A 19,857-nucleotide genomic window follows, 5' to 3' on the forward strand; every position below is an offset into this window, starting at 1 on the left:
TGATTGTTTTAACTCAAATACATACTTTCTCATAAAAAAAACATTTTAAATTAAGATTTAATTTACCAAGATAGCAAAACAAATGATATTTAACAATGAAACAATAGAATTAAACTTAACCTGTACAAACTTGATATCTATTTTTCTTTCAGGAAAATATAGTTCAAGTTCAGGTGACATGTGACAAAACACAGCAACCTACTTAGAACCCAAAAAGAATAAAGGCAACTCTAACCACTAAAGTTCACTGTCCACTTATTAAATGTCAGATTGTTCCTAAGTTAATTATACACATCATGTAATGTTATCTTCATAGCAACCTTATGATTTAGGAAATATTATTATCCCTATTTTACATAGGAACACAACAAACAGTGGAGCATCAATGTATTAAATAACTTTCCCAAGGTAGCATAGCTAAGAATTAGATGATCTGGGCATTGAACAAAATACTGGGTTGCAGATATGGAACAACTGTACAAACTGTATCTCTAAGACACTGAGTGCTTCTATAAGCTGTGTGTGTGTGTGTGTGGTGGGGGCAGGGGGTAAGGGCCCTGGTGGGGAAGGAGAGTATGATTCCATGATCAATTGTATCAGTACCTTGAAATCATTTATGTTCATAAAAGTCAGTTCTTTCATGCTAAACAATAAAAATACTCATATAGCAATTAGCATACAGGCATTTTGAATTTGGAATAAAGTGAACTATAACTTTTAGACTAAAAGTCATGGTGATAGTCAAGGCCCATCAACATGTGGGCCTTAAAATACTTTTTAGCAGAATTTACTTTTATAGTGATACCTTTAAGACTGATGATGCCTATATTTGTTTTACCCTGTACTGTAGACAGTGGATATTTCCTAAAGAATAAACCTGCTACATAAATGCGTTACTTACTACAAACACTTTTTGATATAATATATATGTTAATTTCTTGATTTTTCTGTGCAATGTAAGTGGCATTCACAGTTCCCATACACTACTTAAGTTCACAGCTGGTCCATGAAAAATAAGCCATTTTGCCATCCATCTGTTCTAAGGAAGATATTTGTAAAAATGCACAGCTTAGACCAGTATTGTGTTATCACTAGAGTTGCAGTTTCTAAATAGATTTCAAAAGTAATGATGTTCAGTTTCTACTTTTAGATACCAGTGATATAACACCTGTCTAGACAGATGGTCTCTGGACTGTGAAACTAAAGACAGCTGAGAAGCAGAAAAAATCAAGTTGGTGACTAGCATGAAACCATTAGTATCTCTTGTGGAAACCTTTTAGTCCCTGAAAACCACTTTCTATTAAAGACTGACGGGAAATTTAAGCATGCTATGAATATTAGGTATGGAACAAAGTAACTGAAAGAGAAATGTTCATAAAAGACTAAAGGAGAGTGACCTGTTGTTATATTTAGACAAAATTCATGGATCAGACAATATTTTCCATTAAACAATCCAGGACTATAGTTTTCTATCCTCACAGAAGTACAGCAGTTATTAGCAATTATTTTGCCATGAAGTCCGGGTAAGAAAATGTCAAAGCAGAGCTGATTTTTCCCCTTTTCACCCAGCTGTCCCTTGTGGTGTAGGTGGGCTTATCATAGTGACTTCTGCTCTGTAGGCCTCTAGTGTTCTGGTCTATGTAAATGGAAACTAGCTCTTGTTACCTTAAGGAAATATAGCAGAAATCCAACCCATACAGCTCTGATTATACTGTCTTACACAGCCTACTTTGTCAAATGTGTCACTCTCCAAGGTTAATAACTGCTTCTTCAGAGGTAATGACATATGCATGATGGAAATTCAACTAGTCCAATCCAGTTTACAGGTCTAAATATTCACCAATAAGCCAGTAAATATTTCTTTATGATCAAAAAATTTAACTCTTCTGATATTATTGAAGCCATGAATGGTAAATGTGTTAGCTTTGGTCGAGTAGATGCTGCTTAATTATTTACTTGGAGAAAGAACCCTTTATTTCCCTCTCAAAAAACAGTAAATGAGATACAGAAAATTGCTCATTCCTAACAGAAACCAAGTACATCAAATTTATTTTATACTAAAAAGTAAAATTTTTAGCTCAGAAATATGTGATAAGTGTAATTCTCTAAAAATTGTTGCCTTTCAGTTTAATGTTATATTGACTTTTAAAATCTTATCTCCTTCCTTTTCTGACTGTTCTTAATATGCAGACTGACCTTTTATTTTCAGCTTATAGGTTCCAACCCTAAGAGGAAGATATCATCCATATTAAATTATACATTAGTTTTTCCTACATAGGAAAGGAATTACTATCTAAAAGTAAGGCAATATTTATTACTAAAATTAAGTAAACACTGTTCCTCAAAATAATAAATATCCCTTTTAATCATCATTAATTACACTGATACTGGCAAGTTTTCAAAAATATATGTAATTAAAGGTTTCAGTTTGGTATTTTAATATTGATTCACTCAGTGTAAAGAGATGTTTAGCAACTTCAGTTATAAAGAAATTTATTACTTCTGTCTAGTTAAAATTATAAAACGTTATTGTCTATGACATGTTATTATTAATTTGATTTCAAAGCTATGCAAATATCCTAGAAAAAAATTGCCCTATGATCTTGGTCAAAATTAAATCCATGCAATAGTATATAAGTAAATAAAATATATTCTTTTTTCTTTTTTTTTTTTGACTTTTCAAGTTGACGGTTACAATTTTTTTTAATATGTCTTTATTGCTTTAAAATGCTGTTAGTTTCTGCTGTACAACAGAGCGAATCAGCTTCATGTACACATATATCCCCATATCCCCTCCCTCTTGATCCCTTTCCCACCCCTCTAGGTCATCACAAAGCATCGAGCTGATCTCCCTGTGCTATTCAGCAGCTTCTCACTAGCCATCCATTTTACATTTGGTAGTGTATAGATTTTTCATGTATTAAATTAGTAAGATTACAACCATTTTACAGTCATTTTTGTTTTGCTCCTTTTATCTTTTCTGGTGGAACATTTAAATATCCAATCCATCTCACTTTGTTTCAGCACTGTCTCATGGTCAATGACTTTAACACATTTTATGCCCCCATAAGTCTAAAAAACTTGTTAGAGTACATGTGCTAGGGGTACTGAGTTAAAATTCAGAAAGTAACTTTGAATAAAAGGATAAACCAATGGTGTCCTCTACACACATCTCTGAATCAATTCTCTGGATTATAAGAAAATCAAAGTTAATATAAGTTGTTTGAAGGAAATATATATTTAAATGCAGACACTCTACTGCCAAATAACCACAGGATATAGTAATATCCAATGAAGTGTACCACTGAATATGCATACACAACAAATATAACTATAGCTTTATAATTCTTACACCCACAGGACATTCCTCCTAATTAAATTTCTAAATTGAGAACTGCAATGTTTTTGAAACAGTCTTAAAATCATTTTCTGCTAAGTATATCAGAAAGGAAACTAAAGCCTGCAATATAATAAAGCTAGGTCTAAATGCACAGCCTATTCAAGCATTACGACAGTGAGATATATCTGACAAACCATTCATATTTACTCACTTGACTGAGTTTTTGAATGCTGTGACTAAAAAACAAAGAAAGATTGAAATATTTCTGTGCAAAGAAAAACAGTCTAATCATAGCCTAGTCCCAGTATAAAGATATGAAGAAGAAAAACACAACTAGGTCCTAATTCTAGACCTAAAACCTAGGGCAAGTCATTAAAATAGCAATACACTTCACCACTTGGTTTTCCTACCTTGAAGTATCACTTTGGGGATCAAGTGAAGTAACGCCTATGAAAACACTTAAAAATCTATGCAATACCAGACAACCCTGTGGTATTATTATATTTTGCATGTTTCCAGTTAAAAGGAAACACTTATTTGAATATTCTTCCCATCTTGGATAATTGTTTTAATAAAAGTACTGATCCATTAAATTTATAAATCTTATCCATTTCATTTTTCCTAAGAAGAAGCATTATTTATTGTTACCAAAATCATATTGCTGTTTTCATCACCAATACATTCTTTTATAACCAAAAGTAATTGCATACAAATAAAAATTTTGTTCTAAAGTAGACATTTTTACTAATTCTAATAGCTTTTTATCTAAAACCAATTATTTTTCAAAACCAATGAACTTTAATGTGTATTAAGATATTTTTATCACATTATTTTCACAGTTGGATACATTTATTTAACAAGTAGACAATTTTCAAAGGAACAAAAGCATTTCCACTGAAGTTATTGCAAATTAACTCAACTAAAACATCCCTATTTAACTATTCTTGTAAATTAAAAAGAATTTAAATACTGATACTATTTGAATAAAATTGAATGAATATCATTATACCATGTTTAAAACCACTGCACTTAAACAGAATAGATGAAAAAGAAATGAGATCCGTTAACCTGCTGTAAATACTATTTTTGAAAAAGCATATCATGTCTCTCAATAAAGGTTATCTTCTTCTTGTCACTCTTCTGAACAAATAGTCCATGCTCCTAATTAACTCCTTAAGAATAAAGTCCAAAGTCCTCAGTCTGTCATCCAAATCTTTCCCCAAAATACAGTTCCAACTTCACTTGTCAATTCAATCTTTACACTCTTATAAAACCCAATGATTAAAAATCTCAAATTCCACCTCTACACAGGTACATACATCTCTCGGCTTCTTGCACCCTACTGAACTACTCTGGTGCTAATGTACTTTTATGTCTCATGTCTTATGTCCCATATCTATCTTCACGGCAATTTTCTGCTCTTACTTCTGCCCCTGTCAGACATTCCACGTGTCACTCAAAGCCCACAACAAATGCTAGTCTTACTTAAATGCCCCAGATAAAGTAAATAATTTCCATAAAACATATAATTTTGTTGACGTTTCATCTCATTACATTATTGCTAGTTGGACACTTTCTATTTTATATTCTTGAGAAGAGAGTAAACTCTTCTTTACAGAGGCAAGAGTAAAGGATTGAATAGATTGCTTCGGGGAGCAGGAAATGTGAAAGTGGAGAACTCTAAATAGCCACCATTCATTAGGTAAAACATTTTCTAGAGTACAAGTAGGTTAATAATGTGACTGGCTGTAGAGACTATCTAGGACACAAACTGGAAAATAAATGATATATTTTTACTTACCATTAATCTCCTTTCTCACACTGAAGATTGATATATTATACACAACCTTAATGTGCTAATATCTAGAGGCCCTTTAGTATTTATAGGAGGGGAGGTTGGTAAAAACTCTTGTAATTTTCCACCTACCCATGACTTTTCTTCCTTGCTATAAGGAGTTTGCCTATTCTCCACAAACAGCTACACATTCCTCTGCCATTAATAATGCTGTCACTATTGTTTTTCTTTTGTAAATTTTTCTTTTTTCTTGTCATAGCTGTTTTCTGTCATGCTTGCCATGTGCTTGAGCTGTCTTATCTTTTAAAGATATTACAAGACATTTCTATCCTTCTCAACAAAGGAGTGCTTTTGTCATTAGGATTGTATTTCTATTTTTAAATGGTCAGTTGTTGGTCAGAAATGGTTTCTTTGATATGAATGAGTCTTTCTTATTTCTATTTATATATTTCCACAGTATTTCTAGATATCTTTCAAAAGCCTAGGCTCTGGATGTTAATATTTCATAATTCCTTACAATTAGTAATCCAAGTTCCCTCAGACTGGATCAGTCTTTTAGATACACATTAATTTAAATTATACATAGAGAGTACTACCAACAATAATCTATGACATATTAATGAGATTCATCAATAATGTATTATATTGACAACATACTGTAATTATTATGATAGTTATAGATATTAATGAACAAAAATGACTTATCCCTGTAGGATATTCAATACATCATGACAAAAGGCACAGACGCTTTAATGGAGGGAGGGTGCATTTGAAGCTGTATTCTTTACAGATAAATAAGGGTAATGACAGTGTTTGATTGGGTACAATCCACTAAATTTCATTAATTATCTCATATTTTCAGTATCATATGTTATTTCAAAATGACTTGCAATGTATTAAATAACTTATATGAGGTGATTGTATATGGCCCTCTAGCTTGAAAATCATGAAGCACATTAGAAAGGGCACTAATTTAAAAATCAGAGATCAACATAAGTTATTAAATTCTCTGAGCCTCAGGTCCATCATAAAGATAACTGTACTTATACTAACTTGTATTTCCCTAAGTTTCATCTCTTAGTGATATAAAATAAAAAAACATAATGACATATTATACTGGATAATGTAAAGTGCTATATGATCACAGGCTGTTATTACAAACTGTCCCTACTTTTGGCACTGTTAATTCCACAAAAGCATTCATTTGACATTGCCTTTCTATTCTCACATTCATCAACTTCATGGTCTCAGTTTATTTTTCTGACCCACTGCACTGTAAATTTAGCTGGCATTTAGCTTTCAAAAGTAGGTCACATTTAATTATAAAAGAAGACAGCTGTTGGTTAAATATTAACTAAATAATCACATACTGACAACCAAAATAAAAAACAAATGAAAACAAACAAAAACCAAAGTGAAAGCAATTATAACACATTTTCAATCTTCTGATGACTTTCCAGCATAGATCCAAGACCTCCTCATTTTATCTATGCTTTTCCTCCAATACTCCAGACCACTTCCTAGTGCCTTGCAGCGGAGATCATAAGGGAATATCCTCCTTAAGGTTTAAAGTTCACTATTTTTTTTTTTTTACTTTTGTCTATTAAATCTAAGTTCAAAAATAACCATGCCTTAGGATAATTAAATTTGACTTTGCTCTTGTCTCTATGTGTACATTTCTACGTTTAAATTGAAGAAAAGTTGTTTCTACTCATCAACAAGTCAGGAATCAATGTATAAAGTTTCTAGGTTTCCAAATGTATTTATGTTTTAATTCGACTAGCATATTTATTGTGTGACTTAGAATATCAATTATATACAAAATATTTACATTAAAATTCCATACATAAAAAAAGAAAAATGAAAATTGGAAGACCAATTTTTCAAAGTAAAAATAGAAATTTTTTAAAATAAATTTATTTATTTATTTATTTATTTATTAATTATTTTTTTGGCTGAGTTGGGTCTTCTTTGCTGTGTGCTGGCTTTCTCTAGCTGCGGTGCTCGGGCTTATTGTGTTGGCTTCTCTTGTTGCAGAGCATGGGCTCTAGCCCTGTGGGCTTCAGTAGTTGTGGCTTGCAGGCTCTAGAGTGCCGGCTCAGTAGTTGTGGTGCATGGGCTTAGTTGTTCCGTGTCATATGGGATCTTCCTGGACCAGGGATCGAGCAAACCCATGTCCCCTGCATTGGCAGGCGGATTCTTAGCCACTGTGCCACCAGGAAAGTCCCAGCAATTTATTTTTAAAAATATTAATTTTAAGACAAAATGAACTGTACAAAATTGTTTTAAAATACCAGAAAGTACTGAAACATATAAAGGAGAAAGTAAAAATAATCTATAATAACACCTTCCCAAGAGATAACCACTATTATTATTAAATTTTATTTATTCTTTTCTGCATATACAAAGACATCCATAACAAAACATGGCACCATGCTGTTTTGTAATATGCTTATTTTACTCAGTAATCTATCATACACAACATTCCATAGTTTTAAATGTACATATGTATCATTTTAATGACTTCATGGTATTTCATACCTAAACTATATCAAATTTATTTAATTAGTTTCCAAACTGATAAATATTAAGGTTGATTTCAATATTTCAAATATTGTAAACTTTGATTCAAGTAGCTTACCTGCACATACATTCTTTCAAATTGGCCAAGAGTTGGTAATTTCCTACAAGTGAAACTGATCAAAACATTTTTGATATCTTTAACTTGCAATGTGAAAAATATTTTATTTTGATAATATTTATTCATAAATTTGAGAAAATAAAATAGTTTGTTTTCATACAAAAAGATGTTCTAACTTAACTTTTCATACATAAACTCAGATATTTAGGAGATACACAGAATACTCTGGTACCAAGTCTTCTCTTTTATTTCATGCTCCATTATATTTCCAAACTGCTTATTAGATAGTCATTTTAGCTTTATAATCTAATCTCAGCTGGACTACCCACTCATTTTTCTCAGATAAACTCTAAAATAAGTAATACTGACATTAGTTTTAAAAATAACACAACAAATAGGAAAGAAGTAATGCCAGGGTTATTAGGCTTTTTCATTAAGTTGTTCTCTGTAAAAAAGAAAACAAAAAAACTTTCTTTCTTACTCATTTGCTCCAGTTTGTGTTGATGAAACTGCAGAAGAAAAATTATTACTGATACACCATTTAATATGTTCCAGTTTTCCAGCAACTATGTCATGGGGCCCCATTATTAAATTGGTACTACAGAACTATTTGACACAGATTCTATTGTCTTGACTAGACCCAACAGTTGAGCTAGTAATCAAATCCAGGTCTATCTGAAACCAAGGTGTGCAGTCTTTCCAGTTTTTCATGTAGGAATTTCAAAGTATGTAGCTGCTAATCACAGAGCAAAGGGGGAAGTGAGCAAAATAATAGCAACAGGACCACATTTATTCACTTCATAAATTCTTCAGCATAGAAAGGCAGATACATGTAGAATACACAAATATTATATCCTTATCACTTCCTTTACTTTAGGCCTTCTCAATTTCATTTCCTGTATTTCCTGTAAGATCAGGAATCTTCCAGGGGTGTACAGCTTTAGTCTCGTCAGCAGAATATATGTTAGAAATCACCTTCCTGATAGCACCAAGGAGTTTGTCCTTTGGTACATTTACCAGGCTATAACTTTTCTCTGCTTCTTATAGCTAAGACCCTTTAATACACAGGTAATTTACAATATACATGCATAAGGATAAGACATTTGTGGGGGTGTTTTGTTGTTGTTTGGCTGTCTTCATCTCTTGTTCTGCCTGGAAAATAATCTGATATACAAATAATTTTGGAACTTCTTAAGTTCTTTCACCGGAAAGACACTGACTAATAATATCTTACATTGGTCACATGTAGCTATGTGCAGAATTAGTGCTGGGAAAAATATAAAATCTAATAAATCTTTTGTATTCCCACTCTCCTCCTGTGCCTCTTCCCATCTTTCTGTTCTATAAACCTCAGCAGGTACACACTAACTTCATGAGGCTGCTGGTCTAACTTTACTGTGTAATAAGCTGTCCTATATACACTTGGCCCTCTGTATCCCCGGGTTCCGGGTCCTGATTTAAAGTATACAGGAGGATGTGCCATAGGTTATATGCAAATACTATGCCATTTTATATAAGGGACTTGAGCATCAAGATTCTGTTATCCATGAGGGGGTCCTAGAACCAATCCCCCATGGATACTGAGGGCCCATCATAAACAGAAGAAGAAGGTGATTCTACATTTTGAGAGGATGATTCTTAATGTAAATGAACATCTCTACTGCCTCTTTTTATATAACATTCAAAATTAGTGACATACAGATGTAAAACATACTTGAGGCAGTGGGCTTTCCTGATGTTTTAAAATTTTTCTAATAAAAATAATCATGGTCAAAAATATTTATTGATCCTAGTTCCCCTACCAGGGATCGAACCCGTGCCCCCTGCATTGGCAGCACGGAGTCTTAACCACTGGACCATCAAGGAAGTCCCATTCTTGTTGTAAATGTCCATCCATTCAGGGTATGGATGGATAGGGAAACTTCATTGAAAAACTGACATTTAGTCATTATCATGAACAAGCACCTAGAAAGCCTATCATGTAAGCAAATACTTAATGTGTCAAACATCAAGGCTGGCCCAGATAACTTCAGGATTTTTCAAGTTAGTTTCTTCCCATATCCGAAAATTCAGATTTAAAATGTATATACTCAGTTAATACAATAAGTAAAGTTACACGCCAAATGTTTTTAGCATGCATATTGCATTTGTGTTGTTTACAGCTTTATTCTTTATCTGATTTGTAATTAAAATATACTTAAATATTTTATTCTAAAATTGTCAGTGTGCTCTAACAATACTAACGCAAATTGCTAACTGACAGCTCATTTCACTTGTTTAATGTTAAATAATCTTTCCTTTAGAAACAATATATAGGTAAGTGGCTAAAAGCACAGAATCTGGACTGAATCTTGGCTCTCTCACTTAGTAGCAATAAAACCCCAGGCAAGTTGCAGTAGCACGCTATGCCTGTTTCCTCATCTAAACAATGAAGACAATGATAGTGCATATCTTACAGGATTAAAGGGCTAAATGAGGATTAATGAGTTGATCCACATAAAGTCATTATATTTATATAAGGTAACCTAACATAGTGTCTGCCGGGTCTTAAGAATGATATATAAATATTATTAATAACTGTTTTTTGTAGTGACTAATAAAAGGCTGGTAGATTATCTGTTATAATACAGAGTTGTTAACATAATGCTTGCAGACCTGGTGCATAAATTACACATAGTGTGATGTTATTCACGTTGAAACCACGTTTAAAAAAAAAGACTTTCTATGTTAAATGTAGCTCCCATTTCCTCTCATGAATTTACTACTATCACGTAAGCAAATACTTAATGTGCCAAATGTCAAGGCTGGCCCAGATAACTTCATGATTTTTCACTTGACATTTGACACTTTTTAAGAATCTTCAGTGACTTAAACTGATATTTATAAACAGATATAATCAGTTTTAAGATTAAAATATTAAATTTAATATTTAGAATCAGTTAGGTTATTAATAATAATCACTCAGTGAAAGTTTTTAATAGTTTTTCTTTCTGTGTTGATTCATTTTCACTGATGCCCACGCAAGAGACTAATAACTGTATAATATATTTCTTCTGTGCATTGATATTAAGCTTTGAGATTGACAGTAAAAATTAATAAGCACTGATTTACTTAAGTGAATGATATAAAAATATAATAAACACTTTACATGGAAAAATGTAGCTAAATTTAGGGTCTTGCTACTGTTTCTTCCTCATTCTCTTCTGCCCTGACATACAGTGCTTTCTTAATTTTCCCACTGGTTCTTCTCTTTTGGTTCCTCAACTTTTGGCATCCCTGACTCTTCTGGGTTGCCTCAATGTACGCAAAATGTGCACCTGCTGCTCTTTAATCAAGAGCTGTTCTTTTCTAATGTTTCTGTAGCTGCTGTCGCTATTGCATGTCTCCCACCTTCTGCAGTTCATTATCCTTTGGTGAACTTTTATCACAAGCTGCATCCTTCTGACAAAGTCAGCATTCCTTCTCAAGATTCACATTTCTTTTTATGTTTTCTTTTGGTCACTTGACATGTAAGGAAAGTCTCAGGCTTTCACTTGCTCTTCAGGATCACAACCTTGATGTCAGGAACACAGGAGCAATTCCTTAACAGGCCATATACCTACATTCTAAATAAGTGTTTCCCCAGAATCCTGTAAGCACGTCTGCCAGTCACTCTAATAGTAATTACTACTCTCTGAGACACCCCATCACTGGCACTAACAATGTACAGATGAAGACACGCATAAACAGTGATGCAAACTGAGTGGTGGATGCATGGTGGATGCATACAGGAGAGGCGTTGACCCTAATGTGGTGTATGTGTGTGAGGGCATGGTTGGGGAAGGTTTCTGAAAGAGATGAAGTAGTTGCACCTGAACCAAAGTTTCAATCTTCTCTTACCATCTGCTCTCTGAACGACCCCTCCAAAAAGGCTATTCACATCATCCATACAGTTTTTGGCAAAAAGGAAGTATGAGGGGCAGGACTGGGTGCATAGTTTATGGAGCTCAGTGCAAAACAAAAATGTGGGACTTCTAGTACAAAACTTATTAAGAATCTCAAGACAGTGATAGCATAGCATTAAACCAAACATCAGGCCCTTTTGAGCATGGGGCATTGTGACTGCACAGAATATATATCCATGAGGGTGCCTCTGGTCAGAAGGAAGAATGAATCTCAAGAAAAATAAGATTCCTCTTTTCTATTTTCTGTTGCAAAATTCCTTATTATCTGCAGCCATGGGTAACAGACATAACTGTAAAGACTTTAAAAACCTACAGCTTGCACTGAATTGAATTCACTTCACTAATATTTATGGAGCAGTTACTTTGTATAGCAGAACACATTTATTATTGGAAAAGAAAAAAAGTATATATTCTGGGCCCTAAAGGAGATCAAACAGTACTAGGGAGGACTGTATACACCACCTGAGAAAAAACATTAGACTGTGGGAAATGCTGTAAATAGAGCAATGAATATTAACTGTTCCTTTCACTTGCTCCTGCCGCATTGCAATTGCTTATCTGTCACCCAGGAGTCCTCAAATACTGTTTATTACACTAATCTCAGTCCTTAACATTGTATCATATGCATAAGAAACTTTCAAGATTTTAAATATGAGTAAATAAGTGGTTCAGAGAAGAATCATATAAAATTGCTATTTTTTAGGTTTATGTCTGGGAAAAGCATAGACTTTTGAACCACTCGCTGAGCTAGAATTCCAACTCTGACTCCTATTTATTTTATGGCCTATTTAAGAGAGGTACTTGCTCTGTTCTTCAACAGTGCAAGCGTTCATCAATGTGAGGGCTGCTGTGAGAACGAGAAACAATGTACAGACAGTGTCTGGCCTCTCCTCAATTCAAAGTTCTGTATAGAATTACATTTCTCTCTGATCTTCTGCTTTTCTATTTAGCATAGTGGGAAAGAGCACAAACTCTGGATTTACTAGGCTCAAAACTAAGTTTTATCACAATTAACTGTGTGATCCTGAGCCATTTATTTAACCTTTATGGGCCTCCTTTTTCTTCATGTATGAAACAGGGACAAAAGTAAAACTACCACCATGATTTGTTGTGGAGATTATATTAGTTTATATGTGTAGTACTGGGAAACTATATCTGACCCATGGTAATCATTTCATAGAGCCTCTGCAATTATTATTACTACTGTTAACCCCATTATTTAACTGGACCAGCATTCAAATCTCAAATTCTTATTAGACTCCTCCTTATATTTGCCCCCATCAAAATAGCTCTCATATATATCCATTCCACACCAATGACTTCATTCGAGTTCATGCATGCATATTTTCCTGGATGAAATAATATATTATCTCTCCTGATATTTCTCCTGATATATAAACACTTCCATTAGCTCTCCCTTTAATTACAAAGTAAGTCTTTTTTTAAAACCCCAAATCACTTTTTTCTCTCTGGTCTCTGAAAGCTCTTATACCTATATTTCAGATATGGATTTAATATTTACTGTCTTATTTGTCCATTTATTTGCTTTTCTACCTATATGGATTTTGTTAAAGCTTCATATTTTTTGTCTCCTTCTTTGTCTTTACTTATTTTAACATGTCAATAGAGAGCTAATAATTTTAATATGATTTATCATTTGATACAGATGCTCTGAGTGAAACCAATTAAAATTGTGAAACCAATAAACAAACATTTTTATATTACATAGTGAATGTTATCGGCAGAGTCAAATTGTTTGAAAGTAACTAGGACAAAGGATCAAGGGAATGTAACTGGGACAAGAATTTGTATCTTGATTTTGTTTCTGCCCCTTTTGACATCGGGCAGATTTCTTAAACTTTCTGACCTCAATTTCCTCCCCTATCAAATAGAGGAAAAGAATAATTGCCCTATTTAATTCATAGTGATCTTGTGAGAATCAAAATATACAAATAAATATTAACGAACTTAGATATATAAGATTTTAATATAAATATTTATATCAAATATATTCATGTATTAAAAATAAACATTAACCATAGGCTTTTGAATATAATAGTATTCATAACCATAATAATATTCCAAAATAACAAAACTATTACCCTTCCACTTAACATATTTTGCTTTGATGAATAAACTAATGCACCATTGATTACCATTAGAAATACTCTTAAAAGGTATTATAACAAAAATATGAAGCAATGATGTTTATTATGATGATTCCATATTTTTATAAATGAAAAAGAAATTTAAAATACTGAGCTGTAATCTAATTTTGAGTCCTAATCTTTTACTTAATGATAGTCATATACAAAATAATTTTTTTATATGCATGATCCTGGGTATATAACTTACTTAGCAATACATCTTTCTTAGCCGATATGTGAAAATGAAGAGTAAACTTTGCCACAATTACAATCCTATTTGATTAATAACTAAAGAAATGTTAACCTGAGAAACCATATCTTAGAATATGTGGAGATCTGTTGTGATAAGTAGAATTTGGGTACTGAATTGTTTGAGAAAAAATTTGAAACGGTGGCTAAGCAGTGGGAAATAAAACAGAAAAAGGAAGAACTTACAAACTTCTGAAACTCTTTAATGCAATGCTACCTAAAAATTAGAGTTTTTTTTTCTTTTCTATTCTTTGAAACTTAAATCAGACTTTTAGCACAATGTTACCAATTCACTAGAAAATCAGAAGAATTGTTTGGGAGAGTTAAAAAAGAAAGGTAAATGCATAGGAAAACCTAGAAGTAGAAGAAAATAAAAATAGAAATATGTAAAAACCACAGGGGTAAATTTAATAGAAAAAAATCAAGTGTATGAGAACTATAATATTATATATAAAAGTAAAGTCATTTAACAAAAGTTAACAGTAGATTGGAAAACACAAATATTATCATCTGTATTTATTTATGGATTCACACAATGCATTTTTAGTGAGGCCCTGCTATGTATAAGGCAATGATCTGTGCTTTGGGAAACGTTAAAAATAATCATTCAGAGACATGCCCTTAAATTGCCTGGAGTCAAATTGAATTTCTAATACATGAACATAAATAACCATAGTGCAGAGCAGAGAGAAACAAGAGTTACAGTAGACATACAGACCAACTACAACACTGCTAGAAAAGTCAAAGATTGCTGCATATGGAAGGCAGCTCTTGAATTGAAGAGATGGTTTTACAGATAGAGCAGGGACATAGAATATTGCACAATGACAAAATGACACAAGCACAATGACAAAATGACACAGCCTAAAGTTTTAATTTAGGCTGAAGTGTAGCACATGTGGATAAGTAGTTGAGGAGAAAAATGTAAGACAAGGTTCTGAAGTGCTCAGAATAACAAGATAAAGATCTTTAGTTCATTGGTAAACAGAGCAATTATAGGCATTTTTTTTTTTTTTTTGGACAAGAGAATAATGTCACTAAAGGAGTGCAATAAACTCTTAACAGAGTAAAAACAAAATAGCCTAACATATGATGTCAGAAACCTCATTTAAGAGCTCTCAACTCTAGATAAAGGACCACTGCAGGAATACAGCAATGAAGCATGAAGGGCCTAGTGTGATACTCATTCTAGGAATAGAAAACAGGACAAAAACAATTTAGGTGTGGGGCTTTAATCACTCACTTTCCCCCAATTCACCCACATCCCCTAAAATGTAATCCATTGTATAATCACAGCTTTCCCTCTTACCACAAAATTGCTACCCTTATTCCTCTGACAGAAATTCTGGAGCCACTATTGCAGAAGATCATTGTTAAGAAACAATATTATTCACTAATTAGAAAATAAATAGCTAGAGTGCTCATAAGTGGGAAATATGCTAGTATGCAGGTATGCAAGATGAGCTTAAAACAAGGTGTAATGTGTCTGAGGTGCCACCTGATACCCAGAGGAGGTTATCAAGTTAGCAAACAGAAATCTGTAACTTGTTTTACAGCTCAGAGAAGGTACAGGTATGGGTAATACCAATATAGGAGAATAAAGAAAGGGACAGACCAGAGAAGCTGAGGGAAGAACATTGGGGAATATCCAAATTTAACACATGAAAGAAGGGGAAAGAATCATAGAGGACAAATTTATATAGGAGAAGGGAATCATCTTGAGATGATTGTTTAGGTATGATGACTAAAACTTCTGAGAAATGTATCTGTGATTTATATCTCTTAAGTTACAGATTAACTGAAACCAGGAAAATGTACTAGACAGAATTTCTTGGGCAAATGCAGAAAGTATCACTATAGCTTATGTGTTTGAGTGAATGAAATCTGAGATATCTTTCCTATGTACCTGTCTATGCTTTATGTTTACTGAAGTAAGGCTATTTCTTTGTTAAATTAATGAGGTTGTAGCTTCACAGTTAATTCTTCAGAGTACCATTCAATAAAAAGCACTAAACATATTGAAGAGACTGCAAGAAGGGGCTTTATTTCTTTGACAAGTCAACTTGTCCACTTTATTAAGAAATGAAACAGAAAATATGTTACAGTAATTTTTTAAAGTGAAATTCAAAGAGATATTTTGTTTGTAAATGTTTAAAAACTATTATACAAATTTATATTTCAGGGGATTGCACATACACTTGGAAAGTAAAATCTTCCATTTTCACCATATACTCCATAGCTTCATGACAACAGTAAATATGTTCTTCTGAAAAGAAATATTATTCCTCAATAGGTGAGAAAAATTTGTAGCAAATCTTAAAAAAGTTAATGCAGCTGTCTCCAAAGAAAAATCTTCTGCCTCAATATGTTACACACATTTTCTAAAACTTTCAATGGCTTCTTATTTCCTCTTGCATCAAGTCTACATTTCTCCCTAACTTGTTCTCAACACATTCATACAAATCTGTTTTCTATTTTCCTTAAAACATAATGTTTGAGAAACTGTTGGTTGCCTATTGAATAGCCGTTCTCTCTTTTTTCCTTCCTAAGAGTTTTCCGGCCCCTCCCAGTGTGGCACAGGGATAAATCATAAATATTAGTCAATTATGTTAATCCAATTCCCAATTCTAATGAAGGCTGTGACTTAGTTATATCAATTAAGGAGATTCTGCTGAGGAAATCTGAGAAAATACTTCCTCACACTGAAAAAAAGTCCAGTGGGAGAATCCACCCCTTGTCTTCTGCTGTAGAGTTATAACTGAATATGTTGCTTTGTACTGTGGTAGAAATCTCACCATCTTTAAAAGAGTCAACCTGAGGATCAAGTCCACATATCAAAGATAGAAGGTCAAAAAAGATAGACCGAATTTTGGAACTTTTGCCATAGTTAAACCACTGCTTGCGAAACCTCTCTCCACTCTACTTCATGATTGCTACGGTGGTAATTGTTAAATATGTTCCCTTTATATTTATACTCTTCTGAGTTGGATTTTCTGTTATTTGCTGCCAGGAACCTGATAACAGATAAAATGTGTAATACAATATTCATATTCCTGCCATTAGCACCTTGTTCCCTTTGCTTTGAATACCCTATGTTTTGCTTTAAGCCTATTCAAATTCTTAATATACTCAAGAAATAACATGAAACCCACCTCCTCTATAATCTTATGCTTAATGCAATTGTCAGCACTTTTCTCCTCCTTCTGTGAACTTGCACAGCACTCAATGGTCAATAATATACCACTTGGCATAAAATAATATTTTAGTGTTTAGTATTTGTTTTATTATGAAATTATGTATTCAGCATTTGCTGAGCATCTATAATGTGTCAGGCTCAGTGCTACACATGTGGGATATAAAGCATAATAGTACTCTGTTCCTGTCCACAAATAGCTCAAGGCTAGAAGAAAAAAACAAATATAAGTAAAAGCAATTTATTTCTGCAAAGGTTTAGAATACAGGTATGTACAAGGGGCAGTGGCAGCAGAAAAGAACAATAATCTGATCTGATCTGGGGGCAGTCAGAAACTCTGAGTTATGATTTAAAGGATGAGCTGGAGTTCACCAGGTTGACAAGGGTGATTAAGGACTTTATAGTCAGAAAGGATAGGCTATACTAAGGCAAAGAAGTGTGAAACAGTATGGCACTTTCAAGGACCTGAATTTAATTTGTTTTGGTTTGAGAATAAACTCCAAGGAGGAAAGGGTTCATAAAATAAGCTGGAAAGGTAGGCAATGCAAATATCAAAAAATATTTGTATTCCGTGTTTGTTCTCCAATTAACTTGTGAGGTCACATGTTTTCGGTGAACATATTCTAGAATTGCAAGACGATAATGATTTCAAACTCCCTGCACCTTGGGCCCATAGATTTACTTGAATTTCTCTGCCAGTGCACATTGATTCTTGAGATAGATAGATAGTATTGCCATTATATGCTACTTCACTTTTTTTTTGTTTTTTAAATCAATAGGACTTAAAGCTGTGCAGTGAATATTGCAGGTATTCTACTTCTTTATGGATTTTCTATGTTGGTTATCTAGATAGAGTAGGAAAATCTTGCAGTGAAGTTTTACTACATTATTTCCTCTTTATTAGTAATTTAATATTCTATTGTCAGAGTGAATCTTAGGATTCTGTCTTGCATATCTGCCTCCTTAAGATCTGTTTTACTCTAGCTGTAAGTGGACCATAAAAATTCCCCAAACATAGATCCACCAAAAGGTCTCTTTGGATAGAGTCTCTTTATCTAAGTTTATGGCCACACAGATTATCGTTAATCAATAATAAATACCTATTTAATATTTATTTCCTGAAGCAGTATACTCTGTATCAGATAAAATCTAAATTCTAAATTTAGTTATTTAGAAAAAAGTTACCTTTTCCGCACAGGAAGAAAAAGTATGTGTTGATAGAAACAGTCACTTTAACCAGATGTGTATCACTGAAGACCACTGAGATAAAATAAAAATTGTATCTAGAATCCATGGAATAGCGTCAAACATGTGGTGACTGTCACCATATGTAATTTTTGTTTGCAGTAATACTATTAAATATAGTTAGCTCAAAGTGTTGGCAAAGAGTTCATCTTCCCTATTATTACATGAATGCCAGCAGCACTGTGTTTGTCATTTTTTTCTTCCGCTGGAACAATATATCACATAAATTTTACTTAAAAATTTGATCATCTGTTAAACTTTATATTCCATAACAGTGTTAAGAGTAGCAACAGATCCCAAATACCTTCTCCTAAATATCTGAATTTGAAGCCTAGGTATGCCACAGAAGGCCACATAAACTCAACACCATCACTGAGTTTCATGAAATGCAATACGCTAGCAAAGCTTATCCTGTTTCCTGAGTACCAAAGGAAAACAAATTACACGTGGGGCTACAAGAACCACAGTGGTACTCAATTCTAATCAGTAACGTGTAAAAAATGTATGATTGGACAAGTTGGAAGCAGAAAAATCATAAAATAAGCAATCCTTTAGGAGGAGGAAAAATTATAGGCAATTCAAAGAAACAAAACTACACAATAGGCTACAATTTTCATTCATTAGAAAATACAGAGCTATTTTTCCTAATGCTTTTCCATCAGACTCCTCCTTCCTTTAATCTCCTATGTGCCCTGTGAAAAACTTCATACAAATAATATTCATTTTCCAAATACGAAAGAAAACTAGATGCTGCATCCATGGAATATATCAGAACATATTTTTTTCCAAGTTATATTAAGTAGACATAAAAGTCCAATTTTTATTATTTGTGAACATATCTATCTATAGGATGACAGTTACTTGAAGAAGTAACTTTTCATCTATTAAAAAAACTCAGCGATTTGTATCCTGTGATATTAAATGTCTGGCAATTTGGATACACTGAGATGATGACCAGGAATTCTAATATTTCACTTCTCAGCTCATTCAATATTCTTTAAGTAAAATGTGTGTGTGTGTGTTTCAAGTTTCTATCTATATATTTGAGAATGTTAAGTAAGTACTTTTTCTACCAATGGGAAAAACCTTCTCAAAAGTAAAGTACTTATTTAGAAGACATAAACTGTTCCAAATCATAAAAGTGAGGTCAATTATATAGTAACAGTTCACAAATGACATCCGACATAATTTTAAATGGTACCCTATATCAGAAGTAAGATTTTATATTTTTGTTGAGACAAAGTTCTCCTTAATGATTCCATCTGTTCCACTTTTTAGGGGAAATATGGAAACCTAAAAAGCA

At 33.0% G+C, this 19,857-nt stretch overlaps 1 protein-coding gene across 1 annotated transcript in view; it reads right to left on the reverse strand.

Annotated features, from left to right (window-relative positions):
- Positions 1-19,857, reverse strand: part of CNTN5 (contactin 5) — a 1,462,970-nt gene that overhangs the window by 1,391,945 nt on the left and 51,168 nt on the right. The gene's annotated exons all lie outside the window — the stretch shown is intronic.

The sequence above is a fragment of the Phocoena sinus genome, chromosome 8 (assembly GCF_008692025.1).
Source record: "Phocoena sinus isolate mPhoSin1 chromosome 8, mPhoSin1.pri, whole genome shotgun sequence".
NCBI classification, from domain to species: Eukaryota; Metazoa; Chordata; class Mammalia; order Artiodactyla; family Phocoenidae; genus Phocoena; species Phocoena sinus.